Source organism: Belonocnema kinseyi, chromosome 10, assembly GCF_010883055.1.
Source record: "Belonocnema kinseyi isolate 2016_QV_RU_SX_M_011 chromosome 10, B_treatae_v1, whole genome shotgun sequence".
NCBI classification, from domain to species: Eukaryota; Metazoa; Arthropoda; class Insecta; order Hymenoptera; family Cynipidae; genus Belonocnema; species Belonocnema kinseyi.
This window is the reverse complement of record NC_046666.1, coordinates 5,785,768-5,800,373: the sequence shown is the minus strand read 5'-3', so window position 1 is coordinate 5,800,373 and position 14,606 is coordinate 5,785,768. Positions and strand designations below refer to the sequence as shown.

The 14,606-nt window shown below is 21.7% G+C and overlaps 1 protein-coding gene across 1 annotated transcript in view; it reads right to left on the bottom strand.

The window, feature by feature from the left end:
- LOC117182015 (serine/arginine repetitive matrix protein 2-like) overlaps positions 1 to 14,606 on the bottom strand; it is a 112,788-nt gene that overhangs the window by 59,636 nt on the left and 38,546 nt on the right. The gene's annotated exons all lie outside the window — the stretch shown is intronic.

Below are 14,606 nucleotides of genomic sequence, written 5' to 3'. Positions count from 1 at the left end.
TTTTATAATTGAAAGTTTTATGAGGCATTAAATTGACGTATTATAATAAACTGTTACATTAACATGAAATGAAAAGTTGCCGGGCAAATGACACGCGAAAAGCGAGCGGAAACATAGGAGCTACGATGTGGTATATTATTATATATAATTATATATCGGTCACCGCATGAAGAACCCTTGTGGTAGGTATTCAGTTACATATGGATCGGGTCAAACATAGCATTTTTGAAGTTGTAATTTCAAAAAATGTAATTTTTTAAAAAGAAACACACATCTAAAGTTCAAAATATACCCACTTCCGGTTGCTTTCGGACATGAGAACAGTGCCAAATTATTCAGTGTAGTTTCTAAAATTATCCCCCACTCAAATCCGAAAAGAATAATCTTGAGCCATTAAAATATTTAGAATTTTTTTAAAGAGTCTTGAAATATTCAATAAATTTCGCAAATTTATTATAAATATTGTTTTTTTTTTCAGTTGTTAGGGATTCAATTAATATTTAGTTTTATTTTCAACCAAAAAGATGAATTTTCAACGAAAAATGATAAATGTTTAACTGAAATACTTACATTTTCAACAACCAAAAAAATGAATTTTCCAAAAAGAATTTTAATTTATCGAAAAAAATATCTTTTTAAATTGTATAAGATAAATAGGACAATTTTTTAGTAAAATTTTCTATAAAAAAGTACAAATTTTCAACTTAGACAATCATTTTTGCACCTAAAATATAATATTTACATTTTCAGTTTAAAATATGAATTAAAAAATAATTGGTTAAACATTCAAAAATTTGGTTTGAAAATAAAAGTGTTGCGTAGAAAACACTTTTTTTTTATTGAAAATTGAACGTTTTTTATATTTTTTTTCTTAATTTAATGAAAAATCTTGATTGGCTTAGGATTCGCTTATTTTGTTTAAATTCTTCCTTTCTGGTTTCACTTCAAATCCTTGATTGAAAATTCCAACATTTTGTTTGATACTGGACTTAGAAAAAAAATTCCTTGACAATTCCAAGTTTTCAAGATTTTCCATTTTTTTTTTTTTTTGAAAATTCAACAAATTAAACAATTTTTTTGTTTGAAAATTTAAATTTTTTTGTAGCAAATTAATCTTTTGTGTTGAAAATTCATCTTTTTGGTTGAAAACTTAACTTTTTTGTTGAAAATTCCCCTCAACTGAACAATTTTAATTTAATTATATAAACTCCCAAATTATAAATTTTTATAAATTATAAAGTCAAACGAATTCCAACATTTTCAAAATTATGTCATTTTAAGCATTTTAAAGTTGAAAAAAAATTAAAAATTGAACTACATTTTATTTTTAACTGAGAACACTTCTTGAATTAAAAGTTAAGTTATTTTTATTTTTAACAGTTTTAAAATCCTTAAAATGCTTCGAAATTTTGTTTCCAGATTTTGAAACATCTACACGTTGTTTTACATTTTTTCAAATTTTTTTTATATTTGTTTAGAACTTTTAAACATCTTTAAACATGATTAAAATTGTTCCTAATTATTTTTACTTCCTTCCAAATTAAAAAGATTTCCTTAAAATGTTCGACAATCATTTTTCATAATTTTGTGAATCTGACTAAATCTCTTTAAATATTTTCTTAAAATTAATTTTCCAAAATAAAAAATCATTTTTAATTTTCCTAGGAAGGGTTTATACTTCTTCTGAACCCTTTCATAATTCTTAAAGAGCTTCTAAATTTTTGTTCGAAATCGAAAAAAATCTATATTTTGTTTTATTCAAGAAAAAAAATGCAAGTCATTTTCCGGTTTTCAAACATTTTTTTCGGTCAATGAAATTTACAAAATTTAAAACTAAATTGAAGAATCAATCGATGAATCAACCAAATTTAAATTATACCATTTTAAGCAATTTTAAGTTATAAACATTAACATAAATTTTAAACTTTTATAAATTATAAAGTCAAATGAATTCAAAAATCGCAAAATTATACCACTTTAGGAAATTTTCAGTTAGAAAGCTTAAAAATTAAACGATTACATTTTTTATAAACTGAGAAGACTTCTTAAATTGAAAGTTGAATTATTTTTATTTCAAATTGTTTAAAAGTCCTTAAAAAGATTCTAAATTTTATTTCAAAATATTAAAACACCTACATGTTGTTTAACAGTTATTTCAAATTTTAAATTATTTTTGAAATTTTTATTGAACTTCTAAACATCCTTTAAAATGATTAGAAGTTTCCCTAAAAATTTTTTTAATTTCCTGCCAAAATAAAGAAATTGTCTTATAATCTTACATTCATTTTTGATAATTTTGTAAATCTTTCTAAATCTTTTAAAATATTGTCTTAAAATTAATTTTTCTAAATAATCATTTGCAATTTTTCTAGGAAATGTTTTTTTTTTATTCTTCTGAAGTCTTTCATAATTCTTAAAAAGCTTCTGAATTTTTTTTTCAAAATAAAAATTAACTTTTTTTCGTTACGTCAACTATTACATTTTTTGTTGAAAATTAACATTTTTTGTTGAAAACTCATCTTTCTTATTTTCAGATTAATCTGTATTGGTTTAAGATTCAACTATTTATTTTTGAAATATTTTCAAAACTTCTAACAATCTTTTTGAATATTCTCTTAAAATTAATTTTTCAAAATAAAAAATCATTATTAATTTTCCAAGAAAATGTTCTTTATTATTTTATTATTTCAAAATTTCTAAATATCTCTTCAACTTACTTGAATTTTTCTAATTATAATAGGTGTTCAATTGTTATTTATATATCAAAATTCAACAATTATTAATAATTAATTAATAAAAAAAATTAATTAAAAACTTTAAAATAATTTTTTTAAATAGAACAATTAAAATAGTGACGTTTAATCTTTTGTGTTTTTGTTTCGTTTTGAATATTTAATTTACAATTACTGATTTTAAATTAACAGTCAGATATTTCTAAATATTAAGTAATAAAATTGTTCTTTTTCTTAATTAAAAAATTGCAATTGAATGGTTTAAAAATGGAATATTTTAGACTGAAATAATATTTAAAATTTGATAAAAGCCTTTAATTATGAGTATATTATTTGAAGTTATTTCAAAATTAAAAACAGTTCATAAAGTTTCAATCGGGCATTTACATTTGTTTAACTAACAAAACTTTCCAATTAAAACAGTTTATTTTTTAACGTTAAAATCTGGAAATTCTAAAACTCTAAACTGATTCCGAATCTTGTAAAAAATTTACTCAAATACAAAATTACTCACTTTTTAAATATAAAAGCACAGTTCAATTTTAAAAATAATAAATTTATATTCAGAGTTGATCAACTGAAATATTTTTTTATCAAAAATCTTCGATTTCAAACCTTTCTAATTTTTAATTATTTAATCTTTAAAAGTGCACTTTAAAAATCATTAAATTAAGAAAAAAAAAATATTTAAAATCAAAGTTGGAGATTTTTTAAAATTTGTTTATTTCCCGGTGTAAAAAAAAAATCAACTCACTGTCATTTCCCGGTCCAGCGGCCACCCTGAGATTGTAAAATGATTTGAAAACATTATTTCACTCTAATTTTACGAAACCAGTAGTTTCGTCATTCCCAGAGCAATAAAATCTTATCTCCTTCTAGAATTTCTAAAATAAACTAAAGAATTTAATGTCTTTGCATATCAACAAACTAAACAAACATTTGTGTCGATAAATTTTTTGTTTTCACGAGCTAGAAAATTTATCATCTAACATAATTATTTACTGTAATAATGCCAAAATCGTACCAGTCATTTCCATGAGTGCGAAAGGGACTCATAGACCACTTTACTCTAGTGTCTCAATCTGGCCTTACCGTATTATTTACTGTTTAATTAGTTCATGTACACATTAAGGTTACCTTTAAAAATATTATCAAAACGTAAAATTCTATCGTCTAATAGATAATAACCTACTTTTTGTTTAAAAAAAAAAAATAATAATAATAAAAAAAAAAAAAACAGTGACCGCAAATTCTTTAATTTAATTATTTAATATTCAAGTACATTTTTTTTAAACTATTAAACTTATTTTGTAAAATTTATGTACGGAATATTTTATACTGAAATACTATTTGAAAATACTTGTTATCTAGAAATTTTTTTAAATCCCTTTTAATTTAAAATTGAACTATTCCGTATATTTTTCTAGTTTAAAATAAAAAAATATCTCTATTAAATAGAATATATTATAAACATAATTCCCTTTAAATCCAAATATCACACTCAATTCTTCACATTTATTTTTGATTATTGATAAAATAAATAAAATGAAGATAAACAAATTTTCGATTGACAAAAATCTAAAAAAAATGACAAACGCGTCAAGTCAACGTGGCATTACTGTGAAAATTCGGACATCTTGGACCTTTTTTCTCGCGAAAATTACTCAAAACACTTTCATTTTGGTACCCTTGTATAAAAAAATCTTGCTTTCAATTTATCCAAAAAAGGAAGAAACCGACAAATAATAAATGTCCATTCTTTTCGGCACTTTTACAAAACACAAAATTTCTTTTTATTTATTAAGGGTTATTTAATAAAAATGTAGGAAGAGATTAAACGAATTCCGTTTTTGATATTATCAGTAATTCATTAAAGTTGGATATTTCTTCAAACGGCGCATAAATCATATACACATTAGTCAAAACAATACAGAATACAACAACCGGGTTCCAGGTACTCACGTTCTTGAATATTTCTTTGTAATTTTAGTAACATATCCAGCACTTTGTCACTGGGCATTATTATTTTTGTTGATTCCATTGTGTGGATAAATATTACTTTTAAAAATTCATTCGATATTATATTTCAACTTTTTCACTCAAAACACGAGTCGCAACACGCTTTCTGCAGAGCAGACCAAACAAAGATTCTTCGGCATTTGATTGCGTTTCGAAGAGTTCGATTACAGTCCCCCTGGTGGCGATATTGCGAATTACGTTTGAAAAAAACAAATTCTATTGGCAAAATTTGCTTGTCCACATGACAAATTGGAAACAATAATGAGTAAATTATTATTATTTTGTAAATCCAGTCAATTAATAAATATAAAAAAGTCAAATTTTATATGAATTTGATATATTATCATCTTTATGTGCATATATCGAAGATTGTCGATATATCGAAAATCGAGAGGAAGTCAAAGCCCGGGAAAATTAAAAAAAAAATTAAAATAAACATCGCAGTCAGGCCTCTGACTCACTTCAGAGACATAAATTATGTAAATAGTGCAACAGATTTGAAAAAAATAGTGTCAAAATAGTGTGAAATGAAAAATTTACTTTATTTTTTAGCCAAAATTTTCAGTTTTCTTGCCTAATAGTTCAAAAGTGTTAAAAATGAATTAAAATGTTTATTTAAAAGCTTTTTGTTTGGTCTAAAAATGATCAAAATTCCTATTTATTTATCGTAGGCTTCACAGTCTTTTTCCTATTTTTCTCTTTTTTTTTCGTTTTTCCACTTTAATGCTCACAAATTTCGGTTAAAAATCCTTTTTTTTTATAACAATTTTATTACTTGGTTCAAACTTGAAATATTTTTTTAAAAATGAAAAATTTCGTTCAAAAGTCTTACTTGTTAGTTGAAAATTCAATTGTTTGTTTGTAAATTGATATTTTTGACGTAAGAATTCAATAATTCGAATGGATTTTCTTTTTTCTTTGAATAACAAATTTTTTCTGTTGTTAAAAATTTAATTATTTTGTTAAACATTTTTTTTTACTTGAAAATTTACCTTTTTTAGTTAAAAATGCAACTTTTTAGTGGAAAATTAATTTAAATATTTTTTATTTAAATTCATGATTTTACGTTGAAAATTAAACTTTTTGATTGAAAATTAGTTTTTGTTTGTTTGTTAAAAAGTAATTTTTTAACTAAGATATTAAAAATTAAGCTTATTGGTTAAATTAACGTTTTTCTTGAAAATTCTTATTTTCGAGTTAACAATTTAACTATTTTGTTTAAAAATTCATATTTTGGGTTTAAAAATTCATCTCTCTGTGTAGAAATATCACCTTTCTTCGTTACAAATGCAACTTTATGTTGGAAAATTAACCTGTTTTAATTGAGGCTTCAATTATTTTCTTTAAAATTCGTTTTTGTTCGTTAAAGCCAACTGTTTTTTTTTTTTTAATTCAGCCTTTGAGGTTAAAAATTTAACGCCTACATTAAAAATCCGATTTTTTGTTTGTTAAAAAGTAATTTTTTAACTAAAATATCAAAAATTAAACTGATTGGTTGATAAATAACTTTTTTTCTTGAAAATTCATATTTCTGAATTGAAAATTCATCTCTTTCTGTAGAAATTTCACCTTTTTTGGTGGAAAATTAATAAATTTTAGTTGAGGATTCAAGTATTCTGTTCAAAATTCATCTTTGTTCGTCATACCCAACTGCTTTTAATTTTAAATGAAAAAATATATATTTTTAATGTTAACCATTAAATTTTTGTTGAAAAGCGCTTTTTTCAGATTGAAAAATCAACGTCTTGAATGGAAAACTTTTTTTTTTGTTAGAAACTAATATTTAAATTGAGATATTCATAAACAATAAGATTGGTTGAAAATTAAATTTTTTGTTGAAAATTCATATTCTCGGGATAAAAATACAAATCTTTGTAGGAATTTCTTCTTTTTGAACTAAAAATTCAACAGTTTAGTAGAAAACTCAACTATTGGGTAGGAAATTAGTTTGTGTTTTTTAATTAAAAATTAATTCTCCTAAACTAAAATTTAACTATTCCATTTTTTGATTAAAAAAATGCATCTTTTTTAGTTTAGCAATTAACTATGTAGTAAAATTTTTTTAGAAAAGAAAAACATATATACTAAAAATTAATCAATTAAAATTTGAACTACCATCACATCCATTTTTCAAGCTAATTATCTGAAAATGCATGTGATTTGTTGAAAATGCGACTTTTCTGGTAGAAAATCTTCCTCGTTCAAAATTTAACTTAATCGTTGAAAATTCATCTTTTGGGCTTGAAAATTCAACAATTTTTTTGAAAATTTGTTTTCTTGACTACAAAATTTTTTTTTTTAAATTCATTCTTTTCTGTAGAATCTTCACCTTTTTTGGTTAAAAATGCAACTGCTTCTTTAAAAATTAAACTGTTTTAGGTGGGGATTCAAGCATGTATTTTTTTTTTAAATTCGTCTACTTTTTTTGTTTTTGTTGAACCCAACTTTTCCTATTGAATTTAAATATTTTGTTTGAAACATCAACTAATATATTTTTCGTTGAAAATTCATCTTTCAGGTTGAAAATTCAATTCCTTGATTGATTGTTGAACTGACTTCTTAAAAGCTGATTTTTTTGTTTGAAAAATTGATCTATTTTAATTTAAAAATTAAACAATTCAGTAAACTTTTTTTTTTAAACTAAAAAAATTTTAACTGAAAATTAATCTAGTTAATTTTGGACTAGCGTCACATTAATTATTCATTTATTCATCACATATATTCAAATATTGGTAGAACATTTAATTGTTAAGTGGAAAAATAATTTTTTTGTATCAAAAATAAATTCTCTTAAATGAAAATTCATTTTTTTGTTTGCGGTGAAGTAATTTTTTAAACTGAGATATTAACAATAACTACTATATAAAATTCAACTGTTTGATTGAAATTTAACTTTTTTGTTCAAAATTTAACTGTTTTATAGAAAATTTGTCTTGAAAATTCAATAATTTTGTAGAAAATTTTTTCTGTATTTTTTTAAAATTTTAAATTAATTATTTCAAATAAAAGTTTAACTACTATATTCTTGTTAAAAATTGATATTTTTTTGTTTAAAATTCAACCATTCAGTAAATTTGGTTAGAAACCAAAAAATAGAAACTTAAAATTAATAAAATAAATTTTAAAATAACATCAAATTACATTTTTCAAGCTATTTAGTTGAAAATTTATGTGATTTGTTGAAAAAATTGATTTTTTCTTTAAGCAAAATAATCCTTTTGGTTGAAAATTTATCTGTCCTAGTCGAGAATTCAAGTATTTGATTAGAATTCGTTTCTGTTAGTTACATACAACTGTTTTTTATATTAATTGCAAATACTTTTCTTTATAAATATAAACTTTTCATTTTTTGTTGAATATTTATTTAAGTTGATGATTCATAATTTTGGGTTAAAAGTAATTTTCTAAACTGATATAATAACTACGTTCTTAAAAAATTCAACTGATTAGCTAAAAATTAATTTTTTCGTTGAAAATTCAACTGTTTTGCATAAAATTCAACGATTTGGTAGAAAATTCGTTTCTTTATTGAAAATTAATTATATTGAATGAAAATGTAACCACGCCATTTTTCAGTTGCAAATTTAACTATTTTAGTTTAAAAATACAACTATTATTTATGGGGGGGTCGAATAAGAATATATATATATTAAATTATATCAATTATATTAAAAATTAATTAAATAAAATTTAGACTAACAACACATCTATTTTTAAAAATATTTTGTTGAAAATTTATGTGATTTGTTAAAAAATCCCACTTTTTGATAGAAAATTAATCTTTTTGGTTAAAAATTCCACTTTTTTTGAGAAAGCTCATCTTTCTGGTAAAAACGGTAACTATTTGGTTTAAAATGAATACGCTTCATTTGAAGGTTGAACTTTTTTGTTGGAAATTCGCCCTTTTTGGATCAATTCAAATATGTTTTTTATTTAAAATTCACAAATTTTCTTATTTAGAATATCAACTATCACAATTTTTTATAATTCAACTTTTACCGTTGAAAATTAGAAAAAAAACTGTTTTTTTCTGTCATCTTAAATATTTGAACGTGTAAAAAATTACCAATCTTATGTTAAATTTTAATAACTGTTTTTTTAATTTGTTCGTAACATCTATACATTTGAATAACAATTAAAACTAATTTTTATTCTATTTTTTATTTAAAATTCAATTCATGTTTAACACAATAATATTTTGGAAATATACTCTTTTGAGTAAAATTAATTTGGGTACTATATTAAATTCAATTTAATACGTTTCAAATTTCTAACATTTCTAGTAAAAATATTGAATTTTCAACAACATAGATGCATTTTTAACGAAATAGTGGAATTTTTAACCAAAAAGATTAATTTTTTGACAAAAAAGGTAAATTTTCAAGGAACCAGTTTGAAACATGGATGTGATGTTAGTCCAAAATTGATTTGATTAATTTTTAGTTTATATTTTGGACGAATTACCGACTGAAATGATTGAATATTCAACTAAATTAATTCAATTTTCAGTTCAAAATTTAATTAACAACAAAATATTTACATTTTCAACTTGAACATAGTTAAATTTTAGACCGAACAGATAAAATTTTCTTTTAAACAAGTAGTTGAATTTTTAACAAAGATAGATGAATTCTGAGCGGTAAAATATAATAACAGTTGATATTTCAACCATCAAAAATTATTATTTCAAATAAAAAGCAGTTGAATTCAACCAAAAAAGCCAATTTTTCAGCCAGAGGTGAATTTTCAACTAAGAAAGATTTTCCAGTCGAGCGAGATCAAAATTTCCACGAATTTGTTAAATTTTCAAGCCAAAAGATGAATTTTCAACTACTAAAATTACCAATTTTCAAAAATATACATGAATTTTTAACTCAAATAATTGTTTTCTAGCCAAAAATTAAATAGCTAAATTTCCAGCTAAAGTTAATTTTTAACGAAGTAGTTCAATTTTAAACAAAGTAGCTAGTTGAATTTTCAACCAAAAACGATGACTTTTTAATAAAAGATCATTTTTCAACTCAGAAAGATTTTTTAGTAGAGAGAAAAAGATTTTCAGATACACATCCATCAGTAAAAAGCTACTGTTATGAATGAAAAATGATAAATGTTCAACTTAATAGTTAAATTTTCAATTTAAAAAATGGTAAAAAAAAACAAGCAATTAAAAAAAAAGTTAAATCCAGTAATATAAAGCTACTTTCACAAAAAAGAAAATCTTTTTATTTAGTATTATATTATAATTCAAAAATTTTAAGCACGCTCTCAAAAAAATGCTCTGACAGTTCCAGGTTATCCAGTTTTTGGTTCAAAATTGAATTAATTTGTGGACAATTCGTATTTTTTTGCTAGAAAATTAATCTTATTGGTTGCAAATGAATTTTTTTTTGGTAAAATATCATATATTTCATTGAAAATTCATCTCTTTTCGTAGAAATTTCATAATTTTTAGTTAAAAATGCAACTCTAGAATGAAAATTCAACTTTTTGGGAAAAGATCATAATTTTAATTCAAAATTAGTTTTTTCGTTGTTAATAATTAATTTTCCAACTTGAAATTGAACTATATCGTTCAACAATCAATTTATTAGTTGCGAATTAATTTTTTTATTGAAAATTCATATTCTCGGATTAAACATTCAACTATTTTATAGAAAAAAACCTTTTTTTCAATTGAAAATTAATTCTTCCCAACAAAATTTAACTTTCAATTTTTTTTTTGTTAAAAATTGATATTTTTTAGTTTAAAAATTAAATTATTTAGTGAAAAATGTTTAAATATGAAAAAAAAATTTAACTATTCAAAAAAAATTTGGAGTAACATCACATGAATTGTTCAAAATATTTAGTTTAAAATCGATGCAAATTATGTAAAGTTCATATTTTCTGGTAGAAAATTAATCTGCTTGGTTTAAAATTCATTTTTTAAATTGAAAACTCATCTTTTTTTTCTTAAATTCCACTGTTTTCTATTTAAACTGAAAATCTTTTCTTGGTACTAAATATCTTTTAAATATAAAATTATTCCAAATTTGTTACAATTTTTCAAAGAACCCTGCTTAATTAAAAAAAAAATTTCCTTATAATATTCCGAATTCTGTTTTGATAATTTTTGAGAATCTTTAAAAATGTTTTGAAATCTTTTTAAAAATCGTAATAAAATTTTTTATTGCCTTGAAGCTTTTAAAATTGTGAAAATATTGAACAAATAACAAAATTCAAGTTTTTATTTTTCAAACATTGTTGAAAAGAAAATTGGGTAGAACATATAAAAAACTTTAATTTGAAAACTTTAATCAGGAAATCGTTTACTTTTTCAAGCCGTGAATTAAAAATGTTAAGTAAAATAAAAACTTTTACAATTTTTAAATATGGAATTTAAACCAATTTACAATTAAAATGGCTTACATTTTTAAGCACTTTGAACTTAAAATTGTTTAAAAGCCCGTTTGAAACTTTCGAATTTAAGACTATTAAAGTTGAAAATCTCAAACAATATTGCGTAATTTCGAAAATTTGAATTTTTATTTGTACATAACTATTTCATATTTTTTAAAAACTAATGTTTAAATTGAACCACTGGCATAAGCGTAAAATAAACTTCAAGTGGTTAAATTGGAATGAATAATAATAAATATTCAACAAAATTCATAAATTTTTGACCGAATAGTTAAATTTGCAACTAAGAAGATTAATTTTCTACTAAAAAAGACGCATTTTCAATGAATGACATCAATTTTCAAACTAAACTTTGCATTTCTAAATTATAAAATATCAATTTTCGATCAAGAATGCAATACTTACATTTGTATTAGCAAAAATTAATTTGAATTCAAACTTTTAACCAAAAAGATTAAATTTCTATCAAAAAAGATGAATTTTCAACAAAGCACATAAAGTTTCAGCCCAATAATTGAATTTTGAACCAGGAGGATTAATTTTCTATAAAAAAAACGAAGTTTCAACCGAAAAGTCTAATTTTTAGATAAAAACTATCAATTTTTTACAAGTAATGGACTAGTTAAATTTTTAACAACAAAAAAAAAACAACAAATTTTTAACAAAATAGTTAAATTTTTAACCAAAAAAGTGAATTTTGAACTAAAAATTATGAATCTGCAAATACAAAAATTAATAATATTAGGATTAATAATATCAATGCATTATATTAGGGTTTTTAAACAAGAAGATTAATTTTAAAATAAAAAGATTGATTTTCTGAAAAAAAATTCAACAAAATACATGAATTTTCAACATAATAATTAAATTTTTAATTAAAGAAGGCAAATCTTTAAACAAATAGTTAAATTTTTAACTAAAAAAGTAATAATTTTCATCCCAAAATAGAATATTAACATTTTTAATTAAAAACATAATTTTAAACCAAACATGAGAGTTTTCCACTAAAAAATAAATGGCCAACTGAAATAGTTGTATTTTCAAACAAACCAAAAATTAATTTTTACTTAAAAACAGATAAATTGTCAGCTACAGCTATGTAATCTTTAATCAGAATAAATTAATTTTTCAGTTAAAAAAATTACTTTCAACAAAAAAATTAACTTAAAAAAAAAAACATTTTCAAACAAAGCGACGAATTTTCAAACAAAATTGTAAATATTTAACTGGAATAATTGAATTTTTGACTAAAAAGATTCATTTTTCAACCAAAGAAATTAATTTTTAATTAAAATGATGAAGATCAAAAAAATTAATTTTTTAATCAGAAAGTTGAACTTTTAATCAAATAATTTTATTTACAACCTAAAAATGAATTCTTAACTAAAATGATAAATATTTAACTGGATTACTTGAATTTTTCATCGAAAAGAAGAATTTATAAATAAGAGGATCAGCCTTTAAAGAAAAAGATAATTTTCTACACATAAAAACATCGATTTTTTAATAGAATACGTAAAATTTTAACTAAATAGTTAAATTTTCAATTAAAAAAGAAAAATTTGTATCCAAAATTGTGGCATTTTGGACTAGAAAAGATCAATTTTCGACCAAAAATGGAATAGTTAAATTTTCAAAAGAAAAATTAATTTTCAACAAAAAAAAAAGGATTTTCAAAAAAATGGTTCAATATTCAAATAAAATTATAAATCTTTAACTGCAATAGTTATATTTTCAACCAAAAAGATGAATTTGTAAACAAGAAGATTTATTTTCAAATAAAAAGATTAACTTTGTGCCAAAAAAATTTTTTCAACTAAATACATGATTTGTAACGCAATAATTGAATTTTTAATTAAAGAAGACAAATCGTCAACCAAATAGTTGAAATTTAAACTAAAAAAATGATAAGTTTCAACGAAAATGGAATATTAACATTTTAAGTTCAAAAAATAATTTTTTAACCAAACATAAGTGTTTTCAACTAAAAAAAAAAATGAATAGTCAACTGTAATAGTTGAATTTTCAAACAAACAAAAATTAATTTTTACCAAAAAAGAAAAAAGAATAATAAATTGTCAACCAAATTTTAAATAATTAAATTTTAACTTAAAAAACTAATTCTTAATAAAACAGATGAATTTTCAACTACAGCTATGGAATTTTCAATTAGAATAAGTTAATTTTTCAGTTAAAAAAATTACTTTCCACAAAAAAAATTAACTTAAACAAAATAGTTACATTTTCAAACAAAGCGATGAATTTTCAAATAAAATTGTAAGTATTTAACTGGAATAATTAAATTTTTAGTCAAAAAATGTATGTTCAACCAAAGAGAACAATTTTCAACTAAAATTATGGAATATTTAACTGGAATAATAGTTACATTTTCATTAAAATAAAATTGTCAACCAAAAAACATCAAAATAAAAAACAAGTTTTCAATCAAACGGCTCATTTTTCAACTGAAGAAATTAATTTTTAATTAAAACGATGAAGATTCAACCCATAAAAATTAATTTTTGGATCAGAAAGTTGAGTTTTTAATCAAATAATTTTATTTGCAACCTAAAAAATTCATTTTTAACTAAAATGATAAATATTTAACTGGAATACTTAAATTTTTTATCAAAATGAAACATTTCTAAACAAGAGGATCAACCCTCAAAGAAAAAGATAATTTTCTACACAAAAAAAATACATTTTTTTTAAAGGATACGTAAACTTTCAACGAAATAGTTGAATTTTCAATTAAAAAAGACAAATTTTCACCAAACTGATGAATTTTCATATAAAATGATGAATCTTCAACTGAAATAGTTTAATTTAACGACAAAAAGATTCCATTTTAACAGACTTAATTTTAAACAAAAAATGCGATTTTTTAATAAAGTAAGAAAGTTTTGGTAGTTTAATTTCTAATGTTAAAAATTGTTAAAAATCTAATTCTGAACAACAACAAAATAACAGATTTTCAGCAAAATACTTTGTTTTTTTACTAGAGTAATTAAATTCTTAGTTAAAAAAAAATTGATTTTCAACAAAGTAGTTGCGTTTTCAACCAGAGATAAATTTCCAATTAAAATTATAAATTCAAAAATCCCCTGTTCAAACTTAAGTCAGCGAAAAAATCTCAAAGAAAAATTTTTTTTTACAATGGAAAATAATAAACATTCTATAATAAATTCTGATTCAAATAGAGTAAACCAAGATAATCTAAAAAATTTGCGACAGTAGATAAAGATAAAAATTATTTTCTAAATTCGAAAAAATTATTAAAATAATAAAAACTGGAATTTTACTGTGATCAGAATAAATTTCCATTTTTAAATTAAATCCCCGGTCACTGCCAAGGCTTTTATTATGAAAATTTGAATTATTTAATAGCAGAATTAAACTGATACTTTGAATATTTAAATTTCAAACTACAATATTAATACTATGTAATTTATGGAT